The 16,835-nt window shown below is 37.1% G+C and overlaps 2 long non-coding RNA genes across 2 annotated transcripts; both read right to left on the bottom strand.

Moving 5' to 3' along the window:
• Positions 1-2,188: 2,188 nt before the first annotated feature.
• Positions 2,189-4,539, bottom strand: LOC132634334 (uncharacterized). Its single transcript, XR_009580118.1, has 3 exons — positions 4,241-4,539; positions 3,699-3,748; positions 2,189-2,510 (listed from the first exon to the last, which is right to left on the bottom strand). It is a non-coding gene; the product is annotated as an uncharacterized LOC132634334 (long non-coding RNA).
• Positions 4,540-7,205: 2,666 nt separating this feature from the next.
• On the bottom strand, positions 7,206-9,570 carry LOC132634333 (uncharacterized). The gene is made up of 3 exons (XR_009580117.1): positions 9,272-9,570; positions 8,730-8,779; positions 7,206-7,527 (listed from the first exon to the last, which is right to left on the bottom strand). It is a non-coding gene; the product is annotated as an uncharacterized LOC132634333 (long non-coding RNA).
• Between the last annotated feature and the right edge of the window lie 7,265 nt (positions 9,571-16,835).

The raw sequence follows: 16,835 nt of genomic DNA, 5'->3' as shown, positions 1-16,835 counted from the left end.
CATAACTGACTTGTCTAGTCTATGAAACCTCTATCATGAGTCTGACTGGAAAACATACTTACTGGAACAAGGCCTCTAGCATACCTTAGATGTATAACTAATCATAAAACAAAAGTTGACTAAACCCCGAATGAGATGGGGCTCACCAATAAGCTGATACGAATGCTGTCCTACTGAGCAAATGTGTCATCCTGTATATCAGTACCTGCATCGTCCAATGCAGGCCCCCGGACAATAAAAAGGGGACGTCAGCACATTGAATGTACTGGTATGTAAAGTAACTGAATGAAATAACATGGGACATGAAATAACATGATAAGAACTGAAACTGAAAACCTGGACATGAACATAAGCATGAGTACATATATATATAACATAAGTAAAACATGATAAGTAGGGAGAGAATTTCATAAACCGACATGTGATATCACCACGTGGGTACGTGGAGTCTGGTACCTCGCCGGACCAGCAGAGCCCTCATACCTTGCCAGGGTATAAGGTGGTAACGTGCCTGATGGATCCATTCAGTGTAAAATTAAGGTATCGTCCTAACTGAGCGGAGCGATCCTTGTCCTATAGTGGCTACATAGTTTCAGGCTATCTGAGCCTTCTCGGTAATTCGTGCAACTCCAAAAAACATGAACATAATATAGTTGGCTAAGAAGCCCATGATTTTCGTGAATTAACTTGTACGTGTCTTGTAATCATGATTTCACGAAATAACTTGTAAACATGGTTTCATGAAATAACTTGTATTTAGTATATATGTATCTTGTATCATAGCATGAAAGTAATTATATAATATAGTTGCATGAAAACTTGTAGACATGTAGGATATTCATGAAATAATAATTTTTATTTAAAAACATGCATGCAAGAACTCATGGAATACAAGATATGGGTTTTCATGGATTACGAACTGATTCTCAGTAATCATATGGAGTTATTAAGAACACAATGATAGAATAATAGCAATTCATACATAATATAATCATGGACATGGACCTAAGGTTGTCATGATCATGATATAGAAAACCCTAGTTTTGTAAAGTTTCATACTTTATGGATTAGGAGGCGTGGGGAAGAACAATGATGTTCCCACACGGAGATAGTAACTCTACATACCTTAATCGCTCCAAAACTTGAATTAAAGACTGGAGCTTTGAAGAAGATTTCCAAAATCTTGAATTCTTGAACCTTGAGATGGGTTTTCTTGAAAACCCTAGTTTAGGAATGATGTTTTCTTGTTTAGATATATGTATTAGAATTGACTTGGAATAATTAGAGTAGGCTTACCTTGGTGTTCTTGATGATGGAGGAAGGTAGGAGGTCGTTCTAGGGCTTGAAGGAATGAAAAATAATGATTTGAACTGATATGGACGAATATATACTGTTCTGGAAAAATTAAATTTTCGGCCCAGTTAAATACTGGCCGTATTTTGAAATACGGTCCGTATTTTGAAATACGGACTGCACTGCATCTCTTCAGTAAAATGGCCATAACTCTTTGCACAGATGTCTGTTTGACCCCTATAATATACCGTTGGAAAGGTATTTCAAAGCTCTACAACTTTAATCAAGGAAGTTTTCCCAAATTCCAAATACGTTTTGAATTACGGGCCGTATTTTGAAATACAGTCCGTATTTAACGATGTAACCTCTAAGTGTCAAATTCCAGAATGCTCAGAAATCTTTGGTACCAGTTTAGGACTTGAAATACGGCCCGTATACTGAAATACGATCACTGTTCATGGGCGTAAACCCCCATCTTACAACTGAACAGGGAAATTCCAATTCCCACATTCTTTATCTGATTTTCTAAGTCTAGGATCATGGTCAAAGCTTAGGTTAAAGGTACGGGGTGTTACATTTATATACATAAGCCCTTCGGCTATCAAAATAATACATATACGATAAGGAAATCATGAGACCATACTACCCACACATACGTATCTACGAGCCTCTACTAGAGTACTAGATATATGGACGGGACAGGACCCCGTCGTGCCCAAAACATATATGTACACAAAATAATAAATCAATGGCACCTCCGGAACAATGGAGTGCCCTCAAAGTCTGCTAGTAGCTCCTATGAATCCGGGTCGCCTCTGTCACGACCCAACCCCGTAGGCCGTGACTAGTGTCCGTACTGGACACCCAAACGTACCCGATACCCCAAACCAGCATATTATCAAAATATATTAATATAAAGGTTAGTTGGCGCTACTAAATATCACAGATGAACAGATTTTGCACGTAGAGGCCGATAAGGCCATCACCGATCATAACAACCCAAAACATATACAGAACCCACACAAGTATGTCTACAGACCTCTACAGATCATAACAGAATCATAAGACGGGACAGGGCCCCGTCATACCCTTGAATAACATACATATATACAATAACAGCAGACTGTACCAACATATAGGCTCTGGACAAAAGAGCACTCCCAAAATAGCAGAATAGATGTCCTAGGCAGGCGGTTCAGCAAATCTGTCATCTGTACCTGCGCGGCATGAAAACGCAGCCCCCGAAGGAAGGGGGTCAGTACGAAATATGTACTGAGTATGTAAAGCACGGAACGTAGTAAACAAAGTCATAATCGAAGCAGAAGATACAGAAAATGAACTGAATATCCAGATTAGCAAAATGCTGATCATATAGCATAAATAATATTCGCTGGAAACATATGTCGTACCTGGTCCCATTACGGAACAAGATCATAACCGAAACAGAACTTACAGAGAAGTGAGTGTAACATCCGAAGTATCAAATGCATATTTTCGAAACATGAGGAGTGTGTACAGAAACATATATCATATCATATCCGACCCCTGCCAAGGGACTCGGCAAACAGAACGTGGCCACCCCCCGACGCTGGTGCCACCACACATAAGGAGCAGAATAGGGGATAACCCCGTAACATAACATATCATATCAGATCATATCATATCAGAATGTGTGTACATGGCACAACATACTACACAACCCATGTACATGTATACCTGCCCCCTCACATCGAGGCGCGGCGAACAATGCAGTGGAATACGCGTGATAACATATCCTGGCCCGGGCTCAGTGTGGGAAACATTGAGGCATCCACGAATGGAGTAGTGAGAAACTAAATGCAATAAAAATACCATATATATTCCCAGAGACTCAATGAAGCATATCGAATGACAGATCAAATCAATGAAATCGAACGGAGTCATAGTAAGTGAAATTCGAATGTCAAAATGGGTTACGGAAGCATAATCTTTCTGAGATCGTTCCCAAGTTTCAAAACAATTCATAACGCTTAATGAAGTATTAAAACAATTTTTATTTAGTAGTTAAAGAGTAGTTAGAATATTTCTTAAAAAAAATGCTCGAAGACAAGTCATAAACACAAAAGGGTAAAATCAGAAATAGTGGGCCCACCTCGGGACAAACGAAGCGGTGGGCTCAAAATACGTATTTTAAGCTTATAAAGTCACCTACGGAGGTTCTGGGGACATTCCATAATTTTCTAAACAATTTGCGGAAGTTTGCACAATTCTTTCAATAAAGCATACTTATAGGGTTCAATTCCATTGAATGAAAAAAGGGTATTTTCAAATGCGGATTCCGATGAGCAGAATACTTTTCGAGGCTCAAATACGATCCTAGTACACCTAGGACATGCCAAAAGAAGAATCGGGATAGCTTTACATACCTTGTCAGTTTCTTAAGTTAACCATAACTTAGGTCTCGGGCTTCACCAATCTACAAACAATACCAAATATGCCAATAATTAAATTAGGATACTCTTTCAAACCAATCCTTAATTACTTAAAAATCTAACGATATTCGGGTAGCATCTTCCTTAAAAAAAACTTAATAATCCTCATGATTCCAATCTATCCAAAATATCAATCACAATACCAATAACGATATCAACAAATACATATCCCAATAGAATCAAATCCATTCTTAAATCACCTCCAAAACAACCCAATATACATTCCTATACCGATACTTGTATACACTTCTTTATTTTCGTATATACATAGTATAACCACAAGCACAACCACAACAACCACAGCCAATTCCAGGATATTCCAGCACACCAAACAATTTATAACAACCACCAAACCGTCCATATGATAACAATAACCATTTATCCGATTTTCCGCAATTAATTTTGTATTTCTTTCATCTAGCAATGTAGTCATGACTTGGATAAATCAAATACATATAGGAGAGGGAAATTGTTACCTTACATGCCAAGAATTAATCCTCTTCCACCTTACTTCAAAATCTCCGATTTACTATCACCCGGAGGAAACCGACTCTACGTCGTTATTCACGTTTTCCTCAATAGTTGAACTTGGTATCTTCTTTTCGGGAAGCAGTATATCGTCTCCAATATATTGGTGGGTGCTACAGTACCATTCCATAGGGATATAACGACTAAAATGGAAGTGAAATGGAATCAACATGTATATTACATCTAAAGGAAAAGAAAGAAAAAAAAAATATGAAAAGGAACCAATAGTTTTCTTCCTAAAGTTGCACGTAGCAGCCCCATGTGTCTCTATTACTCTTTCCTTTCCCTTTTCTTTAGAATATACTAAGAATAATCTTACCCATATGTCCACTTTAGTGCCTACCTTAACTTCCTATCCCAAAAAAAAACGTGTAAACCACCTACTATGCATAACGTTAGTCATTCTTCCAAATGCTTGCCACGTTTCACATGGGAATTAATCATCCATATGAATTTATCCACGTAATTCTAATAGTACCATAATTAACTCCTTACTCTCCCATTGTGTTCTAATGTTTAATCTATTTACCCACATAATTAATTCTTTGATCTCAATTTACTTTAATACCAATTATTTTTAATACACTTCATATACTCATTCCCATGATTATGTGATGTAGCACTAGTCCATAGTCCCTTTTGGTACACACAAAATATTGTTTCTATACTAAATAAAATTTACAAGCAATTCGTGTACTAATAAATAAATAAAAAAATCGGGGATTTAAAAGCCCTTGTCTCATATCCCAAAAAAAATCTCGTCCTTAAACTTACGTCGATTAGCTTAGAATAATTCGACGTATGAAAATACGGGATATAACATCCTTCCCTCCTTTAGAACATTCGTCCTCGAATGTTAAATTTGTCTTGCATAAGTATACTGTTTATGGTGATCTTATAACGAATCAATTGTACTCGAACTTATCTATCATGCTGTGCCTTTCTTTACTTAGCCTAATGTCATTCTCCCCCTGTCATTTGTTCGGCAACTCAAAGGGCTAACTCTAGTAGCACTTTAATCTTAGATGCTCGTACGATTTAATAGAAAGTCATAGATGATGAGTCGTGCTTTTGTTGCACCCTTCCGAACTCTCCATCACTTTACTTGAGTACGAAGCATTCTCCAATAATTTAAACTCTTGGAAGTAAAACCATGAAAAATCCAATTCTGCAAATTTGGTGTTGCAGTGGTTGATTCCAGCATCTTTAATGTTAATGCTTGACCCACTTTATTGGACAAAATATCTTAAACTCTTCCATTATATTTCGTGACCCCATAGGGGAATATATATACCAGATTCTCGTCACAACTAAAAGGCATCAGTTTTCCTTGTTTTCTTCTCCAAAATGAGCACAAGTGAACTTCGAAAGTAATCCATAAGATTTTAAAGAAAGTATCATTTCATCCTCACATTTAGATAGCAAAGATAAGTTCCCATTTCATACTTATCTAACATCTTAAACCTCCAAAGCTACTGTAATGGGGGATATAAACATATCCTCTTTGAATCCCAAGATCAAACGAGCAAAGTATTCCTTTTTTTTTTTTTCAGTCAAGGCTCCATTAAGGATAGAAGTCAAGTGGGAAATGTTTTTTTTTTTTTTCATTTCCTAAGACTAAAGCGTGTACAACAACAAGCTAGATGTCGATTTCCTCTTTAAAAAAAATCTCGTGACTAGCCCCAAAATATATATCTATATGAGGTGTATCTGGTCCATTCATTTTATTCTATTGATTGCCCCTTCACTTTGAGAATTTGTGGATTATTTGTGGGAAAAATCTGACCATATTGGTCCCATCAACAATGAAATGGTAAGATCATATATGTAGAGATTTAAATGGGCCCACATAATTGACACTTTCATGGTTACAAAGCATTCTCTTCCAAACGTGTCCACTAAATAAATTAACACTTAAAAATAATTATATATTGATATAAACATCATGATGCCATGTGGATTTACACTCATCCACTTTGTCTCCCATAATAATTTGGTAATTAATTACTCATCCCCATTGGACCCGTTACACACATAATTAATCTCATGATCTCAATTTACTTAAATAATGAATCACTTCTAACACACTTCGTGTACTCATTATCATAATCATGTATTGTAACATTAGTCCATAGCCACTTAATGCACACACCAATATTATCTCCACTCATCATCGTCATACTTTTCTGTCTTAAATTATGGGACCTCATTGTCACATGTCGATAACTTACAGGGCATTTGTCAAAATAATATTTATCTCACAGTTTTAATTAATTTCTAGGAAAATTTTGGCAGAGTTTCCTCTGTATTTCTTATTATCTTAAAACCTGCACGCAGGAATACCAACAATGCCTCACAGGGCCAACATATATACGCATATATCGTATCATATCATAGCCACACAGGGCTCCCAATTTCAAGTAAATAGTATAAAGGTGTCAGAACTTACCTTTAACGATCCGTCCTATTATACCTTCCTATCTACCTTATCTTTCAATCTTCAACCTTATATTTCAATCATATCTCAATATTCTTACCTTATCCGACATGCCCCTTTCGCACCGTGGCTTACCTGCGTACAGTGTAGCTTCCAATATCATCAGCCACTTTCTTCTGTCGATACCGCTCTTCAACTGAAATCAAGGGTTAGTAAAAGGAATTTCATTTCCTATGGTTGGGCTCTATCGCACGATCTGAGATATGAAAGAAAGGTAACATCCTAAATGTCCTGTAGCTCCCTGTTTATAGATGTGGTGCACAACACACCGATAAACAAGACTCTACTAGACACGGCCTGTATACACTCCGAGGACAAACCGCTCTGATACCACTTTTGTCACGACCCAACCCCGTAGGCCGTGACTAGTGTCCGTACTGGACACCCAAACGTACCCGATACCCCAAACCAGCATATTATCAAAATATATTAATATAAAGGTTAGTTGGCGCTACTAAATATCACAGATGAACAGATTTTGCACGTAGAGGCCGATAAGGCCATCACCGATCATAACAACCCAAAACATATACAGAACCCACACAAGTATGTCTACAGACCTCTACAGATCATAACAGAATCATAAGACGGGACAGGGCCCCGTCATACCCTTGAATAACATACATATATACAATAACAGCAGACTGTACCAACATATAGGCTCTGGACAAAAGAGCACTCCCAAAATAGCAGAATAGATGTCCTAGGCAGGCGGTTCAGCAAATCTGTCATCTGTACCTGCGCGGCATGAAAACGCAGCCCCCGAAGGAAGGGGGTCAGTACGAAATATGTACTGAGTATGTAAAGCACGGAACGTAGTAAACAAAGTCATAATCGAAGCAGAAGATACAGAAAATGAACTGAATATCCAGATTAGCAAAATGCTGATCATATAGCATAAATAATATTCGCTGGAAACATATGTCGTACCTGGTCCCATTACGGAACAAGATCATAACCGAAACAGAACTTACAGAGAAGTGAGTGTAACATCCGAAGTATCAAATGCATATTTTCGAAACATGAGGAGTGTGTACAGAAACATATATCATATCATATCCGACCCCTGCCAAGGGACTCGGCAAACAGAACGTGGCCACCCCCCGACGCTGGTGCCACCACACATAAGGAGCAGAATAGGGGATAACCCCGTAACATAACATATCATATCAGATGGCCATATCAGATCATATCATATCAGAATGTGTGTACATGGCACAACATACTACACAACCCATGTACATGTATACCTGCCCCCTCACATCGAGGCGCGGCGAACAATGCAGTGGAATACGCGTGATAACATATCCTGGCCCGGGCTCAGTGTGGGAAACATTGAGGCATCCACGAATGGAGTAGTGAGAAACTAAATGCAATAAAAATACCATATATATTCCCAGAGACTCAATGAAGCATATCGAATGACAGATCAAATCAATGAAATCGAACGGAGTCATAGTAAGTGAAATTCGAATGTCAAAATGGGTTACGGAAGCATAATCTTTCTGAGATCGTTCCCAAGTTTCAAAACAATTCATAACGCTTAATGAAGTATTAAAACAATTTTTATTTAGTAGTTAAAGAGTAGTTAGAATATTTCTTAAAAAAAAATGCTCGAAGACAAGTCATAAACACAAAAGGGTAAAATCAGAAATAGTGGGCCCACCTCGGGACAAACGAAGCGGTGGGCTCAAAATACGTATTTTAAGCTTATAAAGTCACCTACGGAGGTTCTGGGGACATTCCATAATTTTCTAAACAATTTGCGGAAGTTTGCACAATTCTTTCAATAAAGCATACTTATAGGGTTCAATTCCATTGAATGAAAAAAGGGTATTTTCAAATGCGGATTCCGATGAGCAGAATACTTTTCGAGGCTCAAATACGATCCTAGTACACCTAGGACATGCCAAAAGAAGAATCGGGATAGCTTTACATACCTTGTCAGTTTCTTAAGTTAACCATAACTTAGGTCTCGGGCTTCACCAATCTACAAACAATACCAAATATGCCAATAATTAAATTAGGATACTCTTTCAAACCAATCCTTAATTACTTAAAAATCTAACGATATTCGGGTAGCATCTTCCTTAAAAAAAACTTAATAATCCTCATGATTCCAATCTATCCAAAATATCAATCACATTACCAATAACGATATCAACAAATACATATCCCAATAGAATCAAATCCATTCTTAAATCACCTCCAAAACAACCCAATATACATTCCTATACCGATACTTGTATACACTTCTTTATTTTCGTATATACATAGTATAACCACAAGCACAACCACAACAACCACAGCCAATTCCAGGATATTCCAGCACACCAAACAATTTATAACAACCACCAAACCGTCCATATGATAACAATAACCATTTATCCGATTTTCCGCAATTAATTTTGTATTTCTTTCATCTAGCAATGTAGTCATGACTTGGATAAATCAAATACATATAGGAGAGGGAAATTGTTACCTTACATGCCAAGAATTAATCCTCTGCCACCTTACTTCAAAATCTCCGATTTACTATCACCCGGAGGAAACCGACTCTACGTCGTTATTCACGTTTTCCTCAATAGTTGAACTTGGTATCTTCTTTTCGGGAAGCAGTATATCGTCTCCAATATATTGGTGGGTGCTACAGTACCATTCCATAGGGATATAACGACTAAAATGGAAGTGAAATGGAATCAACATGTATATTACATCTAAAGGAAAAGAAAGAAAAAAAAAATATGAAAAGGAACCAATAGTTTTCTTCCTAAAGTTGCACGTAGCAGCCCCATGTGTCTCTATTACTCTTTCCTTTCCCTTTTCTTTAGAATATACTAAGAATAATCTTACCCATATGTCCACTTTAGTGCCTACCTTAACTTCCTATCCCAAAAAAAAACGTGTAAACCACCTACTATGCATAACGTTAGTCATTCTTCCAAATGCTTGCCACGTTTCACATGGGAATTAATCATCCATATGAATTTATCCACGTAATTCTAATAGTACCATAATTAACTCCTTACTCTCCCATTGTGTTCTAATGTTTAATCTATTTACCCACATAATTAATTCTTTGATCTCAATTTACTTTAATACCAATTATTTTTAATACACTTCATATACTCATTCCCATGATTATGTGATGTAGCACTAGTCCATAGTCCCTTTTGGTACACACAAAATATTGTTTCTATACTAAATAAAATTTACAAGCAATTCGTGTACTAATAAATAAATAAAAAAATCGGGGATTTAAAAGCCCTTGTCTCATATCCCAAAAAAAATCTCGTCCTTAAACTTACGTCGATTAGCTTAGAATAATTCGACGTATGAAAATACGGGATATAACAGCCTCCTTGTCTACCTGTGGGCATGAACACAACGTCCAAAGAAAACGGACGTCAGTACGAGCAATGTACTGAGTATGTAAGGCGTGGATAATAACATAATAAGAGCATGAGGGATAGCATAAGATAAAAGAACCGTTCATTTCTCATAATACTTTTTAAACATTCGTCATACGTACTTACCCTTTTTTTTCTCCTAGAGATACACTTATTACATCCACATGCTTACATATGCAATAACTTACAATGCAGTACAGCCACACACTCGGCCATATAGGCTCGGTATCACCCGTACTCGGCCCTCCCGGGACTCGATAGTATCCGTACTCGGCCCTCTCGGGACTCGATGCTATCCGTACTCGGCCCTTTCGGGACTCGATGCTATCCGTACTCGGCCCTTTCGAGACTCGATGCTATCCGTACTCGGCCCTCCCGGGACTCGATGCTATTGTAACTGAGCAGTGGGAGTGCTATGCATACAAACATACATATACATAAAAGCCCATAAACATCTTTAGCGTCATCACTATTATCATCGTCATCATTATCATCATCACCATTATCGTCGTCATCATTATCATCATCACCATTATCGTCGTCATCATTATCGTTATCACTGTTATCGTCGTCGTGCTCGTAACATATCTGTTACCTTTATCTCATATGAAACCCCCTATGAACATAAACTCGTAATTTTTTGGAACATTGGTCATAGGACATGCATTAGAGCTTATAGACAATCTATAACAATATCGGGGTGACATAAGGTCGAGAACCCCCGGTTACATTATGGAGTGATCGTATTTATCATATCTCACCTTGAAGGAACTAACATTTTAAGGTGAGTGTAACACAAGGAAAAGCATCAATGGAACCATACTTAGGATCATTAGCCTCATGGACATCGTATGTTACTCTAGGATTCTTTATACTTATATTCATCATCATCATTGTCATGCTCGTATCTTATCTCTTTTCTTTAGCATGTGCGTATGTAGCTCTTTATAGTCATGGACTCATAATTTCCGTTATTTAGGAAGATCACGGAAAAATAAGAAGATTCATGCCATAAGAGTCATTCCTTAGAAGGAAAGGATTAGCCTTACATACCTTTTTGCTTTGCTACTCTATCGCTTGATTATTCTCCTTCAACACTCACGTCTCTACCTTCAAGGGAATTCGCATCAACATTAGCTACTCGATTATATGGACGTGCTTACTAATGCTAGAGAAAATTGGGCAGCATTTCCTTTGTTTATACAACTTTTCTCATATTACATATCAACTCCCAAACGTCAATAACAATATCCATAATATCATACTCAATAATCTTCATCAACCATACATTATTCAATTCTCCTACTTCCATTTCAAGGGCATCCATAACCATGGTCATAATACAACATTACCTTCATCCCCATATAATGTTTCTCCTATGTTCTTAATATCATTTATAACATAACTATACTCGTAACATACAAAGAATCATGATTCATATTAAGCTACTACTCAAAAATGTCACTATTCTCATATTTGTAACCCATTTTCTATTTCCTTCTATAATCCAAGTCTTTCAACCCCTCAATACGCTAAATAACATGAATTGATCATAAAACTTACCTTTGATAGTGTAGGAATGGGTTTTGGATAGCAATACTCCACTTGAAGAAAAACCCTAGCTTCAATCCAAGAGATTTCTTGACTTCAAGCAACCCTCAATAGCTTCCTTACACTTGATTTCCTTGGTTTGATGAAGTTGATTCTTGTTTAGTCTTAAATTCTTGTAAAAGAAGTGTGTGGAATATTCTAGAGAGTTAGAGAGAAGTGGAGAAGTGAGGGAAATGAAAATAATAACATGGGGTCTTATATTTATATTTGGAAAATCTGACCCGTCGAGAAATTATACGGACACTTATACGGTCCGTATAAGTGACCGTGAAATCACCCCATCAACATCTCGCTTCTGTGACCATTATACGGCACATTATACGGTCCGTATAAGTGACCGTATAATCCCATCAGTGAGGGACCTTCACTGTGACGATTCTGCGGACCATTATACGAACCATATAATATTATACGGACCGTATAATTGGTCGTATAATCTATCTCCTCCGATTTTTGTTCTCGTCACTTCGTTTGATCTCCAATCCTTATGGAACCTTCTTGATACTTGTTTAACACCTCGTTAACAATATAAAGGCCATTATAACTCTTCTCCAAAACATCATTAAGCCATCATTAATTCGATACTCGTACATCCTGCCCGACACACAACATATGCCTTGCTTTCCTTAACAACTTTCGTCTCCTACCTCAAATGTCTTTGAAATCTCATTTAGAATCATCAAATGTTATTTATTACTTATTAAAACATCGTAAACGTTGTGCCCTTCGTTAGTCTATTCACTGTACGTTAACGGGAAATTTCTGAGGTGTAACAATTAATCTTATCCTACGATAGTTGATCCTTTAAGGAAAGATATAGTGATGGTGATAATGACTTTGCTTTTACTTATGTATTCATGAATGTATATAGCTATGTTGTAACACTGAGCTTATATGGCTGAGTATGATATCTATTGCGCGCACACCACTGCAGTTGGGTATGGACAACACCGAGCCTTGTTATGGCCGGGTATGGATGACACCGAACCGACATGGTCGGGTATAGTATCATTATATGTATATGTATATGTATGAAAGGTTTTCGTTAGAGAAAGGTTAAGTAAGTATGATGAACATCTCAAGAGGTATAAATGGTTCTTCTATCTTATGTTATCCTTCATGTTTTTATCATGTTATTATTCATGCCTTACATACTCAGTACATTGTTCGTACTGACGTCCTTTTGTTTGTGGACGCTGTGTTCATGCCCACACGTAGACAGAGAGACCGACCAGACCTTTAGGCTGCTTCGTCGGTGATTGCATAGTAGTGCTCCTTTTGATCCGGAGCTGCAATAGTTGGTATTACTCTTTGGTGTACATATATAGGCATGGCGGGGTCCTGTCTTGTCTTTATGATTTTACATACTCTTCGTAGAGGCTCGTAGACGGATGTGTATAGCTAGATATCCCTCAGCTTGGTCAGCTCATATTTCGTATATCATTTTGATAGCCTTGCCGGCTTGTGTATATATAGGCATAATGAATGATGTTTATATCAAGGTGCCTACGCCCGATGAATTTCGTGTTATTTGGTGCATGATAATTATGAGTTAGCCATGTGGCTCACCTAGATGTGATTATGAGGATACGTTAAGAGGTGCTCGGTAGGTTAGCTCCGGGTATCCGTCATGGCTCTCTGGTTGAGTCGTGACACTCAGCATGAGGATCCATCTCTCCCATTCTCACTTCCAACACCCTCTTCTTCTTCATCTTCTCCTTCACCTTTTTACTCTCATATTCCTCATTATTTTTAATTAATTATAGATATTCTATTTGGACATTCAAACACCTTATGTCCCCTCCCTTGATGTTTGTGACATTGTATCGCACTAGAAGGTGTAGAAGGAGTAGAAGTTTTTGTGTTAAAAGTTTACCTCCATTTTTGGCCTCCCAATTACCTTTGCCCTTATCATCTTGTGCTTTAGGTGTAGTTTTCTCCTTATGTGTTGTCCATGGCCTCCTTGGAGCTGTAGTATATCGATTTTTCCATGAGCTAGCTTGTTGCTTCCTTTTAATATGTTTTTCTACTTTTACAGCCAACTCTACTAACTCATCTAAGTTTACATATTGTTGCAATTTTACTGCATCAACTATTTCTCCATTTAACCCATTACAAAACCTAGCCATAGTAGCTTCCTCTTCCTTATAACAATTTGCTTGGATCATAGCCATATCCATAGCCTTAAAATAATCATCCATAAACTTAGAACCTTGCCTAAGAGTTTGAAGGCGTTGTTGCAGATCTCTTTGGAAGTGTGATAGCATAAAATGCTTCCTCATAACCCTCTTTATCTCATCTATGTCGCAATGGGCGATTCTCCATTGTCTGGTCTGTCTCTGCTAAATTTCTTCCACCAATTGGCAGCATAGTTAGAAAATTCAATCACAACAAGTTTAACCTTCTTACCTTCAGAGTAGTTATGACAGTCAAAGATGGCATCCACCTTTCTCTCCCAATCAAGGTACAAATCTGGATCTCTTGTTCCCTTGAAAGCAGGGATCTTCACCTTAATGCTACTAAGATTGTCATCCTCAGCCCTAACTCGTGGTGCCCTTCGTTCGTTCCTCCTTTAATAAGCTTCCTCAAATTCGTCCTCATCGTCTCCAAATTATCCTCACCTTATTAGAATTGAGGACCTCAAACAACTTGTCTCCTTTCCTGTTTGAGACATCTCGAAAAAAATACTAAAGAAACAAATATCTCTCAATGTGGCTTTTTCCCTCAATTGATCTCACCTTCTCTTGCCTTTTTCCACTCAAATTACTACCTTTAGTTGGTCCCTTTAGGATTTATATATAAACCCTACCAGTAACAATCTTTTAGAAGTAAGATGTAGAAAGAAATTACCAACTCTCGGACGGATTGGGTATGGTGAGACAAGAAAAAGACCAATTTGTATGAAAAGAAAAATCCCAAATTTCCCCTCTTCTTGGTTTTACTTCTTGATGTTGGAAAAATAAGAAACACAATGAATATGGAGTTTCTTAATTTGCAAGATTATTTTTTTTGCTGCAATTTAACTTTACTATTTACGCTACTAAAAAAAAGAGAACTTTCATTTTTTTTGGTTTTTTTGCTACGAAATTCCCAAGATTATCAAGAACGGAACCTTGATGGAACCGCTCTGATACTACTTGATAAGAATCAGGTTACTTGAATAAAAAAACAAGAAAATAATGCGGAAGCGAAAATACAAAGATTAAAGACGGAATCTAAAGATATGAGAAATTCTAGAATAAAATCCCCAAAAATTCAAGATTAAGTGATAAGAACCCTAATTGATCTTAGTATTCAAAATTAGCGGATTAAAATAATTACGATACTAATAGAGTCAATTCAAGAACTTATATCAAAAGGTGATCTAGACCCCTATTTCGAAGAAATTAGAGACTATTAGTACTATAAGACTAATTACCTTATTTAATTTACGAATGAGAACGAAAGATATCTAGTACGAATAAATGTTACCTCTCAAAAGAATCGTTCTTATAAGGTTGCAAGATAAATCCAAAGTAGCCTCATGCAACAGTGTAAAAAAGAGAAACTCTCAAATAATAATAATGTTGTATAATGGAAATAACAAAATCCACCCCTATATATAGGGGAAACTTATCCCAAATATCATGAGATTAGAATCTACTTTTATGGAAATAATTAAATACTACGACCTAACTAGATTTAAACTAGGAACTAGGAAAGCATGTAAAACAATTGGCAAACTTCTTCCGAACATGGAAAAGGTTGCCTAAAAGTCACTTTGTATGTGACTTTCTCCATCCAATTTGGGTTGGATTTAAGTTCATTTTTTGGCAGAAATTTCAGCCCCATGTGGGCTTGAATTTAAGCTCTTTTGGGCTCCATGTGGGCCCTAATCTCCCTCCTCTTGAGCTTGGACTTGAATCATGAAATATATATAGTATTTAGCCTATTCTTCTCCATAATTCTTGGACTCGTTCTTGGGCTTTTCTTCCACGATTAGCATCTTCTTGATTTCCAGTTGAAGCCTAGCAACCTTGGCTTGCATCTCCTTAGCTTGTGACCTTGACGATTCTATAGTGCCATCCTTGCACATGGAGCTATCAGGTTACTTCCTCCGTTTCAATTTGTTTGTTCACTTTCCGTTTAGTCCGTTTCAAGAAGAATGTCTCTTTCCTTTTTTGACAACTCTTTAATTCCAACTTTCCACGTGACATGTTTAAGACCACATGATTAAGGATATTTTGGTACATTCTACATATCTTTAGTTTAAGACCACAAGATTTAAAAGTCTTCTTTATTTTGTTAAATTCTGTTATAAGTCAAAATCAGACAAACAAATTGAAACGGAGGGAGTAGTCTATAATCAAATAAGGAAAGAGTCATACAGAAATAAAAAAATACAACAAGAATGAAAACCAAAACAGAAAAAACTATCATCTACAAAATCAGCTAAACAACTTCTGGGAAGAACTACTATTAATATTATTAGGCTGTAACTGTAATCCTTTGGCCAAGATCATGTTGAAAGCACCTCAAGCTCTCACCTGGGTCGCGCATGCTATGATCTTTAGCCTACTTAACTGTCTCTCCAGGATTACAGATCAATCAGTATCAAATCTTAGTATATTCTTCCAGTAAACTGCTTCAGGTGATCTTATCCTTTGATGTCACAGGTTCAAGAAATAATAACTATCATTTGTTCCTGCTGGTTTCATTTGAGTTGGTAGCCAAAATTGCATAAGTTGCACCATGTATTGATAGTCTTCCAATAGGTTGAGCTATTGCTAATACCACACATTGGAAGTCTGTCAATATTTAGTTGTCACTTACACAATTTGCTTCTGGTGTTGCTAGTGCTGTGATCTGTAACTAATCAAGAGCTCTTCTTTTGCTGGTTCATCTGATCCTTAAGTTGGGAATGACTGCTTTCTCCAGCTTACAATCTTCCTTCATGCACTTGGTAGTTCAGAGAAATTGTTAAAGATAACTTCACCTGCAAAATCAAAACTTATGTTAGTTTAAAAATCTGTCAATGTGTTGGCC

The sequence above is a fragment of the Lycium barbarum genome, chromosome 3 (assembly GCF_019175385.1).
Source record: "Lycium barbarum isolate Lr01 chromosome 3, ASM1917538v2, whole genome shotgun sequence".
Lineage (NCBI taxonomy): Eukaryota > Viridiplantae > Streptophyta > Magnoliopsida > Solanales > Solanaceae > Lycium > Lycium barbarum.
Note: the sequence above shows the minus strand (reverse complement) of the source record. Positions and strands in the feature narration are given on the sequence as shown.